Source organism: Saimiri boliviensis, chromosome 7 (assembly GCF_048565385.1).
Source record: "Saimiri boliviensis isolate mSaiBol1 chromosome 7, mSaiBol1.pri, whole genome shotgun sequence".
NCBI lineage: Eukaryota > Metazoa > Chordata > Mammalia > Primates > Cebidae > Saimiri > Saimiri boliviensis.
Window position 1 is genome coordinate 64,024,671 of NC_133455.1, and position 16,983 is coordinate 64,041,653.

Consider the following 16,983-nt stretch of genomic DNA (forward strand, 5'->3'; position numbering starts at 1 on the left):
TCCATCCCAGAGCTGATCTGTGAAGCTATGAGAAGAATCTGGAGGGGTGGGGAGTGGGGGGTGGGTGGCAGAGAGATAAAGGAAAGGGAAAAGGGAAAACGTTCAGAGAAAAATATATAGAGAAATAAATCTGGGTGAAGGGGCGGGATTGCTTTAGAAAGGTTACTGAGTTAACTTTTACTCTGTGGAGAGGGTCAGCTTCCTTGACAGACCATAAATGTAGTCCTCTCATGGTCAGTCCGACCTGGCCGAACCTCCTCACAGACTATCAGTTAGTAGCCATATATAATTTTGAGTGAGCGACTTAGCCCCTCTAAGCATCACTTTTCTCATCTGTAAAATAAAAATACTAGCAGCACTCCACGGGGTTATTACAAAAACCAGTGAGGGGTGATCCACATTTAGCACTTAATACAGTGCTTGGCACATAGTGAGTGCTCAAAAATGTAGTTACGGTTGTTCACGCTTGTGTATCTTTAGTAATGATGTCTGTTATTTCTTTTCTTTTCTTTTAAAGAAAGAAAGAGAAAGAGAAAGGCGGAGAGAGAACAGGAGTCTTGCTCTATTGCCCAGGCTGGAATGCAATCTAAAAATAGGTATTAAAAACCTCTTTTATGCCAATAATTGTGCTTAACAGTGGAGACAGGAAGGAATAAGGGAAGAAAATAACAAACAGCCAACCAATATTTCATTTAAATCTGTGAAATGCTATGCAAATGCTGAAGAGTGATTTACTTTCAATTATGTGGTCACTTTCAAAATAGGTGTAATATGATACTGAGAAAAATGTATGTTCTGTGGACCTGGGGTGAAGAATTCTATAAATATTCACTGAGTTTACTTGTTCCAGGTCTGAGTCCAAATAATAGATGTCCCTGTTTAATTTTCTATCTTGTTGATCCGTCGAATATTAACAACGTGGTGTCAGAGTCTCCCACTATTATTGTGCGGGAGTCCAAGTCTTTGTATAAGTCATTAAGAACTTGTCCTATGTATCTGGGTGTTCCTATATGGGATGCATATGTATTTATGATCATTGACTCCTGTTGTTGCATTGATCCTTTTACCATTATGTAATGTCCTTCTTTGTTTCTTTTAATCTTTGTTACTATTAAAGTCTATTTTGTCAGAGACGAAAGTTACATCTCCTGTTTTCTTTTCTTTTCTTTTCTTTTTTTCTCTCCATTTGATTGGTAAGTCTTCCACCAACCCTTTGTTTTGAGTCTTTGTGTGTCCTTGCTTATGATGGATCTGGATACAGCGAACCCCTGGGTTTTGACTTTTTATTCAATTTGCCTGTCTGTGTCTTTGATTGGGGCATTTAAACCATTTAAATTTAGGATTAATACTGATATTTGTGAGTTTAATATTGTTGTTTAACGCTAGCTGGATATTTTGCCCATGAGTTGATATAGATTCTTCATTATGGAGATACTCTTTACCTTTTGGTAAGTTTTTGGGATGACTGATACTGGTTGTTCCTTTCTGTGTATAGTGCTTCTTTCAGAAGCTCTTGTAAAACAGGCCTGGTGGTGATGAAATCTCTGAGTGCTTGCTTGTTTGCAAAAATTTTTATTTTTCCTTCATTTATGAAGCTTAATTTGAAGGGATATGAGATTCTGGGTTAAAAATTCTTTTCTTTGAGGATTTGAATATTGACCCCCACTCCTTCTAGTTTGTAGGGTTTCAGCTGAGAGATCTGCTGTGTCTAATAGGCTTCCCTTTATGGGTAACCTGACTTTTCTCTCTAGCTGCCCTTAGAATTTTCTTCTTTATTTCAACCCTGGTGAATCTAATGATTATGTGTCTTGGGGTTGCTCTACTTGAGGAATATCTTTGTGGTGTTTTCTGTATTACCTGAAGTTGAGTATTTTCCTGCCTTACTAGGTTAGGAAAGTTTTCCTCAATAATATCCTGAAGAATATTTTCCAGCTTGGATTCATTCTCTTCATGACATTCAGGTACACCTATCAAACGTAAATTATGTCTTTTCACATAGTCCCTTTTTTTTTTTTTTTCTGAGACGGAGTTTCACTCCTGTTACCCAGGCTGGAGTGCAATGGCATGATCTCGGCTCATCGCAACCTCCGCCTCCTGGGTTCAAGCAATTCTCCTACCTCAGCCTCCCGAGTAGCTGGGACTACAGGCACTCACCACCATGCCCAGCTAATTTTTGTATTTTTAGTAGAGACGGGGTTTCACCATGTTGACCAGGATGGTCTCGATCTCTTGACCTCGTGATCCACCCGTATCGGCCTCCCGAAGTGCTGGGATTACAGGCATGAGCCACCGCGCCCAGCCTATAGTCCCATATTTCTTGGAGACTTTGCTCATTCCTTTTTACTCTTTCTTCTCTAATCTTGTCTTCTCATTTTCATTTCATTAAGTTGGCCTTCGACCTCTGATATCCTTTCTTCTGCTTGATCAATTCGACTGTTAAAACCTGTGCATACTTCGCGAAGTTCTCGTATTGTATTCTTCAGTTCCATTAATTCACTTATATTCCTCTCTAGATTGTCTATTCTCATTAGGATTTTGTCAAACCTTTTTTCAAGGTTCTTAGTTTCTTTACATTGGGCTAGAACAGGTTCTTTTAACTTACAGAAGTTTCTTATTATCCACCTTCTGAAGCCTAAATCTGTTAATGGAACGCACTCGTTCTCCATCAGGCCTTGTTCCCTTGTTGATTAGGAACTGTGATCCCCTGTAGAGGGAGAAGCATTCTGATTTTGGGTATTCTTGGCCTTTTTACGCTGGTTTCTTCCCATCATTGTAAATTTATCCACCTGTCGTCTTTGTAATTACTGACTTTCAAATTAGGTCTCTGAGTGGACGTCCAACTTGTTGATTCCTAGCGCCGGAATCTGAGCAACCCACTGCCCCCGCCAAAACAGCAGCGTTAAAATTTGTGATGCTTTTCTGCCCAGGAATCTCCCATCTGGCTTCCTTCTTGAGTCCCTTTTTCAATCAGCTGAATAGGCGACTCTGCCTTCCCGGAGCTCCAAACATCGACCAAAAGGGGACCCAGTCCCGTTTACTCTGTAGCAAGAACCGCTGTGCCGGGGCGCTGGCAAAGTCGCCTCGCCAGCCACAAGAGTCACACTGGCGACTTGTGGGGCTCCTCCGTTGGGAATCTCCTGGTCTGTGAGCAACAAAAATTCGTCTGAAAGTGTGGCGTCCTCTCGTTCTCTGTGTTCACTGGGAGCTACAATCCTGAGCTGCTAGTAATCAGCCATCTTGGATCTCTCTCCTATGTCTGTTATTTCTATGTTTATTTTTCCTCTGCTGAATTGCCAGCCCTTCAATAATATCTTAATAATAATAATACCTAATAATACTTGAGAATTTGTAAAATCATGTCATCCTTGTGTATGTATGGACCATGCTAATCATCTATGTATCATTCTAGTTTTAGAAAATGTGCTGCCCAAGTGAGCACTACTTTACAATTTTCTTTTTATTTCTTTCTTCTTTTTCTTTCTTTCTTTCTTTCTTCTTTCTTCTTTCTATCTTTCCCTCTCTCCCACCTTCCTCTTTTTTTTTTTTTTTTTGAGACACAGTCTTGCTCTGTCACTCAGGCAGCAGTGCAGTGGTGCAATCTCAGCTCACTGCAACCACCTTTGCCTCCTGAGTTCAAGCACTCTGTTAATGGAACGCACTCGTTCTCCATCAGGAGAATTCTCCTGCCTCAGCCTCCCAAGTTGCTGAGATTACTGCCACCACACCCAGATAATTTTTCTATTTTTAGTAGAGACATGGTTTCACCATGTTGGCCAGGCTGGTCTCAAATTCTTGACCTCAAGTGATCCACCCGCCTTGGCCTCTCCAAGTGCTAGGATTACAGGCATGAGCCACGGCATCCAGCCTTCCATTTTTTTCTTTTCTTTTTTTTTTTTTTTTTTTTTGGAGACAAATTCTCCCTCTGTTGCCCAAACTGGAGTACAGCAGCACGATCTCGTCTCACTGCAACCTCTATCTCCTGGGTTTAAGTGATTCTCCTGCCTCAGCCTCCTGAGTAGCTGGGACTACAAGCATGTGCCACCATGCCCAGCTAATTTGTGTGTGTGTGTGTGTGTGTGTGTGTGTGTGTGTGTGTGTAATAGAGAATTTTTTTGTTTCTTTATTTTAAAAAAATTTTATTTTTTATTTTTAAAAAGACAGGGTTTCACCATATTGGCCAGGCTGGTCTTGAACTCCTGAACTCAGGTGATCCGCCTGCCTCGGCCTGCCAAAGTGCTGAGATTACAGGCATGAGCCACCGTGCCCGGCCAATTTTTGTGTTTTTAATAGAGATGGCGTTTCACTATGTTGGCCAGGCTGGTGTCGAACTCCTGACCTCGTGATCTGCTCGATTTGATTTGGCCTCCCAAAATGCTGGGATTACAGGCATGAGTCACTGTGCCTAGCCTCTTTCTTTCTTTCTTTCTTTCTTTTTTTTTTTTTTTTTTGAGATGGAGTCTCACTCTGTTGCCCAGGCTGGAGTACAGTGGTGCAATCTTGGCTCACTGCAACCTCCGCCTCCTGGGTTCAACTGATTCTCCTGCCTCAGTCTCCCGAGTAGCTGGGATTACAGGCATGTGCCACCATGCCTAGCTGATTTTTGTATTTTTAGTAGAGACGAGGTTTCACCATATTGGCCAGGCTGGTCTTGAACTCCTGACCTTGTGACCCACCTGCCTCCGCCTCCCAAAGTGCTGAGATTAAAGGCCTGAGGCACTGTGCCTGGCCCAGTCTAGAGTGCAGCTGCGCTATCATGGTTCACTGCAGCCTCGAACTCCCAGGCTCAGGTGATCCTCCCACCTCAGCCTCCCAAGGAGCTGGGACTACAGATGCATGCCCCTATGCCTGGATAATTTTTTGTACTTTTTGTAGAGACAGGGTTTCCTCCCGTGGCCTAGGCTTACAATTTTCAAGGTGCAGCCAGGGGCAGTAGCTCACGCATGTAATCCCACACTTGGGGAGGCCAAGGCGGGTGGATCACCTGAGGTCAAGTGTTTGAGACCAGCCTGGCAAACATGGTGAACTCTCATATCTACTAAAAAATATGAAAATTAGCTGGGTGTGGCAGTGCATACCTGTAGTCCCAGCTATTCGGGAGACTGAGGCAGGAGAATTGCTTGAACCAGGAGATGGAGCTTGCAGTGAGCTGAGATCGTGCCACTACACTACATCCTGGGTGAAAGAGCAAGACTCTGTCTCAAAAACAAAAACAAAAACAAAAAAAACAATTTTCAAGGTGCTTTTACACACATTCTCTCATTTGGGTCACCCCATTCATCAAAAATACAGAAGGTATTACTCTCCCCACTTTGCAAATGAAGACAGAAATTAAGAATTTAACCTTGTTCAAAGGCTTGACTAGTGCTAAAGCTTAGGGTTCTATAGAGCTGGGATTCAGTGCCCTGCCCTCTTAAGTCCTTTCTGTGTCCCTCTGCCCAGTGTGGTGCCACAAACAGCACCTCATTCTTTGGTGGCATTGATTCTGTGGAGCAGAAATCTCAGGGAAGAGCTAATCCTGAAGTGTGGGTACTTGGGTTTGAGCATGAAGGAAGGAGAAAATGCTTAATTAAATCTATAAATTTTTTTTCTTTTCTGAGATGGAGTCTTGCTCTGTTCACCATGTCCAGCCAGGAATTTTTTTTTTTTTTTTTTTGACACAGAGTTTCGCCCTTGTTACCCAGGCTGGAGTGCAATGGCGCGATCTCGGCTCACCGCAACCTCTGCCTCCTGGGTTCAAGCAATTCTCCTGCCTCAGCCTCCTAAGTAGCTGGGATTACAGGCACATGCCATCATGCCCAGCTAATTTTTTGTATTTTTAGTAGAGACAGGGTTTCACCATGTTGACCAGGATGGTCTCGATCTCTCAACCTCGTGATCCACCCACCTCGGCCTCCCAAAGTGCTGGGATTACAGGCTTGAGCCACCGTGCCCAGCCCAGAAATATTTTTAATTAGAGATTTAATAGGCCAGGTATAGTGGCTCACGCCTGTAATCCCAGCACATTGGGAGGCCGAAGCAGGTGGATCACTTGAGGTCAGGAGTTTGAGACCAGCCTGGCCAACATGGTGAAACCCTTTCTCTACTAAAAATACAAAATTAACCAGGCATAGTGGCACAAGCCTGTAATCCCAGCTACTCGGGAGGCTGAGGCAAGAGAATCGCTTGAACTCTGGAGGCAGAGGTTGCAGTTAGCCAAGATTGTGCCACTGCACTCCAGCCTGGATGACAAAGCGAGACTCCATCTCAAAAAAAAAAAAAAAAAAAAAAAAAAAAAAAAAAAAAATTCCCTCAGAAGGGGAGTGACTGCTAAGGGCTGAGCTTTCTTTATATTCTTTTTTTTTTTTTTTTTTTTTTTTTTGAGACGGAGTTTCGCTCTTGTTACCCAGGCTGGAGTGCAATGGCGCGATCTCGGCTCACCGCAACCTCCGCCTCCTGGGTTCAGGCAATTCTCCTGCCTCAGCCTCCTGAGTAGCTGGGATTACAGGCACGTGCCACCATGCCCAGCTGATTTTTTGTATTTTTAGTAGAGACGGGGTTTCACCATGTTGACCAGGATGGTCTCGAACTCTTGACCTCGTGATCCACCCGCCTTGGCCTCCCAAAGTGCTGGGATTACAGGCTTGAGCCACCGCGCCCGGCTCTTTATATTCTAAATTTGAAAATGTTCTGAATGTTGTAAATTTGGTTGTAGTGATGGTTGCACACATCTGTGAATAACTAAAAATCATTAAATTGTACATTTTTTTCATTCCTCTGAGACAAGTTCAAGAAATGTACATTTTATTCTTTTTTTTTTTTTTTTTTTTTTTTTTTTTTTTTTTTTTTTGAGACAGAGTTTCTCTCGTTACCCAGGCTGGAGTGCAATGGCGCGATCTCGGCTCACCGCAACCTCCGCCTCCTGGGTTCAGGCAATTCTCCTGCCTCGCACGCACCACCATGCCCAGCTAATTTTTTTGTATTTTTAGTAGAGACGGGGTTTCACCGTGTTGACCAGGATGGTCTCGATCTCTCGACCTCGTGATCCACCCGCCTCAGCCTCCCAAAGTGCTGGGATTACAGGCTTGAGCCACCGTGCCCGGCCTTTTTTTTTTTTTTTGAAACAGAGTCTCACTCTTTCACCCAGGCTGGAGTGCAGTAGTGTGATCTCAGCTCACTTCAACCTCTGCCTCCGGGGTTCAAGCAGTTCTCCTGCCTCAGCCTCCTGAGTAGCTGGGATTACAGGCCCATGTCACCATGTCCAGCTAATCTTTGTATTTTTTAAAGTAATGACAGGGTTTTACCATGTTGGCTACTTTTGACCTCCTGACCTAGTGATCCACCTGCCTCATCCTTTCAAAGTGCTGGAATTACAGGCATGAGCCACTGCACGCAGCAAGAATTGTACATTTTAAATGGGTGAATTGCTTGGTATGTGAATTATGTTTCAATACAGCTTTTTTTTTTTTTTTTTAAATTCACACAAATCAAATCCCAGGCCCAAATGTGGCACCAGTGAATTCTACCAAACATTTAAGGAAGAAATAATGCCAGTTGGACACAAATGCTTGCAAATTATAGAAATAAAGGGCTGGCCCAGTGGCTCATGCCTGTAATCCCAACTCTTTGGGAGGCTGAGGCAGGTGGATCACTTGAGCCCCGGAGTCTGAGACCAGCCTGGGCAACATGGTAAAACCTCATCTCTACAAAATAATACAAACAACTAGTCAGTCAAGGTGGCATGCACTTGTAGTCCCAGCTACTAGGGAGGCTTGAAGTGGGAGGATTGCCTGAGTAGGGGAGGCTGAGGCTACAGTGAGCCATGACTGTGCCATTGCACTCCATCCTAGGTGACAGAATGAGACTCTGTCTCAAAAACAAAAACAAGAACAAAAAAGAAGAAGAAAGAAAAGAAATAAAGGCTACTGTCTCCAATTCATTTTATTAGACAAACATAACTTTGATATTAAATCCAATAAAGACATTATAAGAAAGAGGGGTGGGCACAGTGGCTCATACAAGTAATCCCAGCACTTTGGGAGCCTAGGCAGAAGGATCGCTTGAGGCCAAGAGTGCCCAGCCTGGGCAACATAGTGAGACCTTGTCTCTACAACAGCCTTTTTTTTTTTTTTTTTTTTTTTTTGAGACGGAGTTTCGCTCTTGTTACCCAGGCTGGAGTGCAATGGCGCGATCTCGGCTCACCGCAACCTCCGCCTCCTGGGTTCAGGCAATTCTCCTGCCTCAGCCTCCTGAGTAGCTGGGATTACAGGCACACGCTACCATGCCCAGCTAATTTTTGTATTTTTAGTAGAGACGGGGTTTCACTATGTTGACCAGAATGGTCTCGATCTCTTGACCTCGTGATCCACCCGCCTCGGCCTCCCAAAGTGCTGGGATTACAGGCTTGAGCCACCGCGCCCGGCCGCCTTTTTTTCTTCTAATTAGCCACTTAAAAAAAAAATTAGGTTCGAGTGTGTAAGTTGGGAGGCTTAAGCCAAAGGATATCTTTTTCTTTTCTTTTCTTTTTCTTTTTATCTTTTTATTTCTTTTTTTCTTCTTAAAGATGGGGTTTCACCATGATGGCCAGGCTGGTCTTGAACTCCTGACCTCAGGTGATCCACCCACCTTGGCTTCCCAAAATGCTAGGATTACATGCATGAGCCACTGCGCCCGGCAGCTGGAGGATATCTTGAGCCCAGAAGTTAGATGTTACAGTGAGCTATGATCATGTCACTGCACTCCAGCCTGTATGATAGGGGGAGACTTTATCTCAAAGGAATAAAATAAAGAAAATTTTCTGGCCAGGCATGGTGGCTCACGCCTGTAATCCCAACATTTTGGGAGGCTGAAGCAGGTGGATCACCTGAGGTCAGGAGTTTGAGACCAACATGACTGACATGGTGAAATCCTGTCTTTACTAAAAATATTAAAAAAATAGCCTGGCATTGTGGCATGCACCTGTAATCCCAGCTACTCGGGAGGCTGAGGCAGGGGAATTGCTTGAACCAGGGAGGCAGAGGGTACAGTGGGCAGAAATCGCACCACTTTACTCCAGCCTGGGTGACAGAGTGAGACTCCATCTCAAAAAATAAAATAAAATGAAATAAAATAAAAACTTCTGCAGAAACACATTTAGGTAAGCAGATTTATTGGCTGGTTTCAATTTTATCTTTTTTTTTTTTTTTCTTTTTTTTGAGACAGAGTCTCAATTCGTCACTCAGGCTGGAGTACAATGGTGCCATCTTGGCTCACAGCAACCTCTGTCTCCTGGGTTCAAGCGATTCTCCTGCCTCAGCCTCCCAAGTAGCTGGGATTACCATGCTCAGCTAATTTTTGTATTTTTAGTAGAGACAGAGTTTCACCATGTTGGTCAGGCTGGTCTCAAACTCCTGACCTCAGATGATCTGCCTGCCTTGGCCTCCCAAAGTGCTGAGATTACAGGTGTGTGCCACTGCATCTGGCCAATTTCGTTCTTTTTTTTTTTTTTTTTTTTTTTTTTTTGAGAAGGAGTTTCGCTCTTGTTACCCAGGCTGGAGTGCAATGACACAATCTCGGCTCACCGCAACCTCCGCCTCCTGGGTTCAGGCAATTCTCCTGCCTCAGCCTCCTGAGTAGCTGGGATTACAGGCACGCACCACCATGCCCAGCTATAATTTCGTTCTTATATGTCAGCAACAAACAGAACTTTGAAAAGATACCATTTACATTTGAATAAAAATATCAAGTACATAAGGATAATTCTAACGAAATATTTTTAAGATCTCTAGTAGAAAAACTTTATAACAGGCCAGGCGCCTGTTGAATATTATAGTATGTGAATTTAATTTTTGTGGTTTTTGTTTTTGTTTTTTAAAGATGGGGTTTCACCATATTGGTCAGGCTGGTCTTGAACTCCTGACCTCAGGTGATCCGCCCACCTCAGCCTCCCAAAGAGCTGGGATTACAGGCATGAGCCACCAAGCCTGGCTGTGAATTAAATGTTTGAAAAAGAAAATAAAGTGATATGGTAAGTCATAGACTGGGAAAAGAAATTTGAAACGCATATATTGATAAAAGACTTATATCCAGAATACTGTATAAAATGAACTACTATGGGCCAGGCACGGTGCCTCACTCCTATAATACCAGCACTTTGGGAGGCCCACCAAGTTGGTGGGGAGCATGGTCAGACCAGTGAATTTCATAAGCAGGGGCCCATTGTCACACTTCATTTGCTTTGCAATGAATTCCTTGATCAGAAGCAATGCTGTGTGTGTGGAATACTATGAAGGTGAATGAAACATCCTGTAAATCCATGGATGGTAGTTTTGGCAGAAGCATTGCGTATAGAGAACACAAATCTGGATTTGCTTGTTCTCATGTTTATTTGCCATTTGAACATCCTCTCGTGTAGTGTATCTAGTAATGTTTCTTGCCAATTTTTATGTTAGGTTGTATGTCTTTTATTGATTCACAGTAGTCTTTTTTTTTTTTTTTTTGAGACAGAGTTTTGCTCTTGTCGCCCAGGCTACAGTGCAATGGCATCATCTCTGCTCATTTGGCTCACTGCAACCTCTGCCTCGTGGCTTCAAGTGATTCTCCTGCCTCAGCTTCCCGAGTAGCTGGGACTACAGGCACGCGCCACTATGCCACCTAATTTTTGTATTTTTAGTAGAGACGGGGTTTCACCATGTTGGCCAGGATGGTTCTGATCTCTTGACCTCGTGATCCACCTGCTTCGGCCTCCCAAAATGTTGGGATCACAGGCATGAGCCATGGTACCTGACCCTGGAATGGCCTTTTGAAGACACATTTATGGTATCAGCTAGGTGACAACATCTTGCAAGACTGGAGCATGGATCTCTAGAAGACTGTCTATGCTCTGAATCAGTGTCCAACATATAGGGCTGTTTCTTCCACAGCCAGGATTCATAGCTCCGGAAATTAAAGGCTGGAAATGGGAATTGCACGATGCACAATTACTACTGGAGGCCCACTAGCAACATTTTTGTTTCCTGTTACCCCAATCTCATGCTCTTGTTATAAGTAAAATTTTTGATGCTGCAAATAAGTAGCACTCGAAAAATAAAAAAAGTAAAAAAAAAAAAAAAAAGAAAAAAGAAAAAGTAGCACTCGAATATAAATTTCCTCAGCAAGACAATTTACTTCTTTTTTTTTTTTTTTTTTTTTTTTTGAGACGGAGTTTCGCTCTTGTTACCCAGGCTGGAGTGCAATGGCGCGATCTCGGCTCACCGCAACCTCCGCCTCCTGGGCTCAGGCAATTCTCCTGCCTCAGCCTCCTGAGTAGCTGGGATTACAGGCACGCGCCACCATGCCCAGCTAATTTTTTGTATCTTTAGTAGAGACGGGGTTTCGCCATGTTGACCAGGATGGTCTCGATCTCTCGACCTCGTGATCCACCCGCCTCAGCCTCCCGAAGTGCTGGGATTACAGGCTTGAGCCACCGCGCCCGGCTAAGACAATTTACTTCTATAAAAGGGTGTGGCTCACAGACGGAACAATGGTGAACACACACCTGCACAAGGGGCACTTAGGCCTGACGGAGGTTGCCCCTACAGCTGTGTCATTCCCCAATTGGCTAGGGTTAGACCGCACAGTCTAGTCTAATTCTGATTGGCTATTTTTTTTTTTTTTTAAGATGGGGTTTCACGATGATGGCCAGGCTGGTCTTGAACTGCTGACCTCAGGTGATCCACCCACCTCGGCCTCCCAAAGTGCTAGGATTACAGGCATGAGCCACCGCACCCAGCCTGACTGGCTATTTTAAAGGGAGCAGGGGTACAAGCAGGAATGGCAGAGTGGGTAGTCTGGAGGAAAGAACGGTAATGGGCAGGTCAGAGCAGGTAGCCAGGGGCCAAAGCAGATGACTGGATCAGGTGACTGGAGCAGATGACCAGGATGAGTCAGGACAGAGCAGGGGACTGGGGGAACAGATGTGAACTACTGATTAGAACTGGCGGAAAGAGTTGTTTATTGAAACTACACGGATGTTAAACTTTAAAATGGAGACTTAAGGAATAAGAGAGCTGACTGTACTGACAGACTGATTCTTTGAAGAGAAACTTGGAGTCTACTGTATCTAACACTCTGCTAGTCTAGAGGTCTTAGCTCCAAAGAAAAGAATGCTTCCACCAGGAGACACAATGATTCCATTGAACTAGAATAGACTGAAGCCTGGCCACTTCGGGATCCTCATGGCTCGGAGTCAGCAGGCAAAGAAAGGAGTTACTGTGCTGGCTAGGACGATCCATCCTAACTACCAATAAATTGGAGGCCTGGCAAGGTGGCTCACACCTGTAATCCCAGCACTTTGGAAGGCCAAGGCTGGCGGATCATCTGAGCTCAATGGTGAAACCCCATCCCTACTAAAAATACAAAAATTATGAGGCCTAGTGCGGTGGCTCACACCTGTAATCCCAGCACTTTGGAAGGCCAAGGCTGGTGGATCATCTGAGCTCAATGGTGAAACCCTGTCTCTACTAAAAATACAAAAATTATGAGGCTGAGCGTGGTGGCTAACACCTATAATACCAGCACTTTGGGAGGCTGAGGTGGGTGGATCACCTGAGGTTGGGAGTTTGAGACCAGCCTGACCAACATGGAGAAACCTCACCTCTACTTTTTTTTTTTTTTTTTTTTTTTTTTAAACAAAGTCTCCCTCTGTAGTGCAGGCTGGAGTGCAATGGCACGATCTTGGCTCACCACAAGCTCCACCTCCCAGATTCAAGCGATTCTCCTGCCTCAGCCTCCTGAGTAGCTGGGATTACAGACCCATGCCACTGCACCTGGCTAATTTTTTGTATTTTTAGTAGAGATGGGGTTTCATTAAGTTGACCAGGCTGTTCTTGAACTCCTGACCTCAGGTAATCCGCCTGCTTCAGCCTCCCAAAGTGCTAGGATTACAGGCGTGAGCCATAGTGCCTAGCCGAAACCCCATCTCTACTAAAAAATACAAAATTAGCCAGGCATGGTGGCACATGCCTGTAATCCCAGCTACTCACAAGGCTGAGGCAGGAGAATAATTTGAACCCGGGAGGCAGAGGTTGCAGTGAGCCGAGATTGTGCCACTGCACTCCAGCCTGGCCAACAAGAGCAAAACTGTCTCAAAAACAAAAACAAAAGAAACAAAAATTATCTAGGAGTGGAGGTGTGCGCCTGTAGTCCCAGTTACTCTGGAGGCTGAGGCAGGAGAATCACTTGAACCCGGGAGGCAGAGGTTGCAGTGAGCCACTAAGATTGTGCCACTGAACTCCAGCCTGGGCGACAGAGTGAGATTCTGTCTCAAACACACACACACACACATACATACACCAACAAAAATAAATAAATAAATTACAAAAATTAACCGGGCATGGTGGTGCACGCCTGTAATCCCAGCTATTTGGGAGGCTTAAGCAAAAGAATCACTTGAACCCTGGAGACTGAGGTTGCAATGAGCTGAGATTGTGCCATTGCACTCCAGCTTGGCAACAGAGTGAGACTCCGATTCAAAAAAAGAAAGAAAGAAAAGAAAGAAAGAAAGAAAGAGCTTTTACCTCGTTGCCTTTCTGAGAGCAGGATGGGTCACCAGCAGCTGTACTGGAGCCACCCGCAAAAATTCGGCCAGGGCTCTCGCTCTTGTCGAGTATGTTCAAACTGGCATGGTTTGATCCGGAAATATGGTCTCAATAGTACCGCCAGTGTTTCCGTCAGTACGCGAAGGATATAGGTTTCATTAAGTTGGACTAAATGATCTTCAAAGGATTATCCAAGACACGAAAAAGACATGAAAAACCATGATAGTTCTTTGTACATAAAGTAAACATTTTAACCCCCCCCCCCAAAAAAAAGGAAAGAAAGAAGGAGGGAAAGAAAGAAATAAAGCAAAACTGGAATATTACTTCACAATGGAGGTAAGTATGAGTATGTCAAACTACAGGAGATTCCTTAACTCATCTTAGTATTACTGTGACCTATGATTAAGGTCAATGGAAAACTACAACAAATCAATCCAGGACTACTAAAGCCCCGGACCCTTCCGAAATGAAGCTTTGGGTTACTCCACCAGGTAAAGAAACAGGGAAACACCTGTTAAAGTGCTTGCTGAAGGCAGAGGGAATACAGAATGGTAGTAGAAAAAGGTAGTTGTTAAGATCAGCTATGACCACAGAACCTAGTACTATGATTGTCATGAGCATTTCCTCTTGTTTTATTAGTATGTTTTTTTTGTTTTTTTTGTTTTTTTTTTTTTTTGAGACGGAGTTTCGCTCTTGTTACCCAGGCTGGAGTGCAATGGCACGATCTCGGCTCACCGCAACCTCCGCCTCCTGGGTTCAGGCAATTCTCCTGCCTCAGCCTCCTGAGTAGCTGGGATTACAGGCACGTGCCACCATGCCCAGCTAATTTTTTGTATTTTTAGTAGAGATGGGGTTTCACCATGTTGACCAGGATGGTCTTGATCTCTCGACCTCGTGATCCACCCGCCTCGGCCTCCCAAAGTGCTGGGATTACAGGCTTGAGCCACCGCGCCCGGCCTATTAATATGTTTATGTGTATATATATCAAGCAAATATCTTTGTTTTCTTATCTCTTTTTGTTATTTTTTATTATTATTATTATTATTATTTTTTTTTTTTGAGACGGAGTTTCGCTCTTGTTACCCAGGCTGGAGTGCAATGGCGCGATCTCGGCTCACCGCAACCTCCGCCTCCTGGGTTCAGGCAATTCTCCTGCCTCAGCCTCCTGAGTAGCTGGGATTACAGGCACGTGCCACCATGCCCAGCTAATTTTTTGTATTTTTAGTAGAGACGGGGTTTCACCATGTTGACCAGGATGGTCTCGATCTCTCGACCTCGTGATCCACCTGCCTCGGCCTCCCAAAGTGCTGGGATTACAGGCTTGAGCCACCGCGCCCGGCCTATTTATTATTATTATTTTTTTTTTTTTGAGATGGAGTTTCTCTCTTGTTACCCAGGCTGGAGTGCAATGGCGCGATCTCGGCTCACCGCAACCTCCGCCTCCTGGGTTCAGGCAATTCTTCTGCCTCAGCCTCCTGAGTAGCTGGGATTACAGGCACGCGCCACCATGCCCAGCTAATTTTTTGTATTTTTAGTAGAGACGGGGTTTCACCATGTGGACCAGGATGGTGTCGATCTCTTAACCTCGTGATCCACCCGCCTCGGCCTCCCAAAGTGCTGGGATTACAGGCATGAGCCACTATGCCCAGGCCATTAGTGTGTTTTTTGGTTATACGCAGAATAATTGTATTATGTTAGGCAGAATTATGACCTATTATTTTCTTTATTTGGAAATTAAATATGGTTTAAGGAGATGTATATGGGTGCCAAGTTGACTAGGGGTGGACTTGTTGTAATGGTTAATTTTATGTGTCAACCTGGCTGAGCCATGGAGGGCCCAGACATCTGTCGAACATTAATCTGGACGTCAGGCACAGTAGCTTGCACTTGTAATCCCAGCACCTTGGGAGGCCAAGGTGGGAGCATCGCTTGAAGCCAGGAGTTTGAGACCAGTCTGGGCATCATAGCAAGACCCAGTCTCTACAAAAAATTAACAACAACAACAACAAAAATAGCTGAGTATGGTGGTGCACACCTGTAGTCCCAGCTACTCAGGAGGTTGAAGTGGGAGGATCCCTAGAGCCCAGGAGTTCGAGGCTACACTGAGCTATGATGGCATCACTGTACTCCAGCCTGGGTGACAAAATGAAACCCTGTCTAAAGAAAAACAAACAAAAAAAGTATTCTGGGTGTGTCTATGAGGGTGTTTCTAGATGAGATTAACAACTGAATTAGATTGAGAATTAATTAAATAACATTTGAATTAGTGGTAGATTGAGTAAAGCAGATTGCCCTTGTAACACGGGTGAGCCTCTTCCAATCATTGAAGACATGAATAAAACAAAAAGGCTGAGTAAGAGTAACTCCTCCTGCCTAACTGCCTAAGCTGAGGCAGTCTTTCCTGGCCTTCTGACTCAGACTGAAACATTGACTCTTCTTGGACCTTGAGCTGGCTGGCTTTCAGTCCAGAGCTACACATCCATTCTCCTAAATCTCCAGCTTGCTAATTGCAGATCTCGGGATTTCTCAGCCTCCATAATAATATGAGCTGATTGCTTATAATAAATAAATACACACACACACACACACACACACACACACACACACATCCTATTGGTTCTGTTTCTCTGGAGAACTCTGAATAATATATTTCACATTTAAAACAACTTTATTGGGGCACGTTTTGTATATCACATAATTCACTTTTTTAGAGTGTACAATTTAATGACTTTTTTTTTTTTTTTTTTGAGACAAGGCTGTACTGTCACCCAGGCTGGAGTGCAGTGGCATGATCACAGCTCACTGCAAGCCTCACCTCCTGGGTTCAGGCTATCGTCATACCTCAGCCACCCAAGTAGCTGGTACTACAGATGTGTGCCACCACATCTGGGCTAATTTTTGTATTTTTAGTAGAGATGAGATTTCACCATGTTGGTCTGGCTGGTTTCAAACACCCGACCTCAGGTGATCCACCCACCTCACCTTCCCAAAGTGCTGGGATTACAGATGTGAGCCATCGCATCCAGTAAATTTATGTTTAACATTTTTAAAAAATTAATAAAAAGTAAAAAATAAAAATAACAAAAAATACCCAAATAAATTTAAAAAAAAGAAAAGAAAAGAAAAGAAAAAATACGTTTTAAAAAATTGCCAGGCTGGGTGCCATGGCTCATGCCTGTAATCCCAGCACTTTGGGAGATCGAGGTGGGTGGATCACCTGAGGTCAGGAGTTTGAGACCAGCCTGGCCAACATGGTGAAATCCCATCTCTACTAAAAATACAAAATTAGCCAGGTGTGGTGGTGCATGCCTGTAATCCCAGCTACTCGGGAGGCTGAAGCAGGAGAATTTCTTGAACCCGGGAAGCTGAGGCTGCGGTGAGCCGAGATCATGCCATTGCACTCTAGCCTGGGCAACAAGAGTGAAACTAAGTCTCAGTAAATAAATAAATA

The 16,983-nt window shown here is 44.2% G+C and overlaps 1 non-coding gene and 1 pseudogene across 1 annotated transcript; one reads left to right on the forward strand and one right to left on the reverse strand.

The window, feature by feature from the left end:
- Positions 1-3,331: 3,331 nt before the first annotated feature.
- On the reverse strand, positions 3,332-3,439 carry LOC120365153 (U6 spliceosomal RNA). The gene has a single exon (XR_005580172.2). It is a non-coding gene; the product is annotated as a U6 spliceosomal RNA (small nuclear RNA).
- Positions 3,440-13,516: 10,077 nt separating this feature from the next.
- On the forward strand, positions 13,517-13,782 carry LOC120364972 (small ribosomal subunit protein uS14-like; annotated as a pseudogene).
- The last annotated feature ends 3,201 nt before the right edge of the window (positions 13,783-16,983 follow it).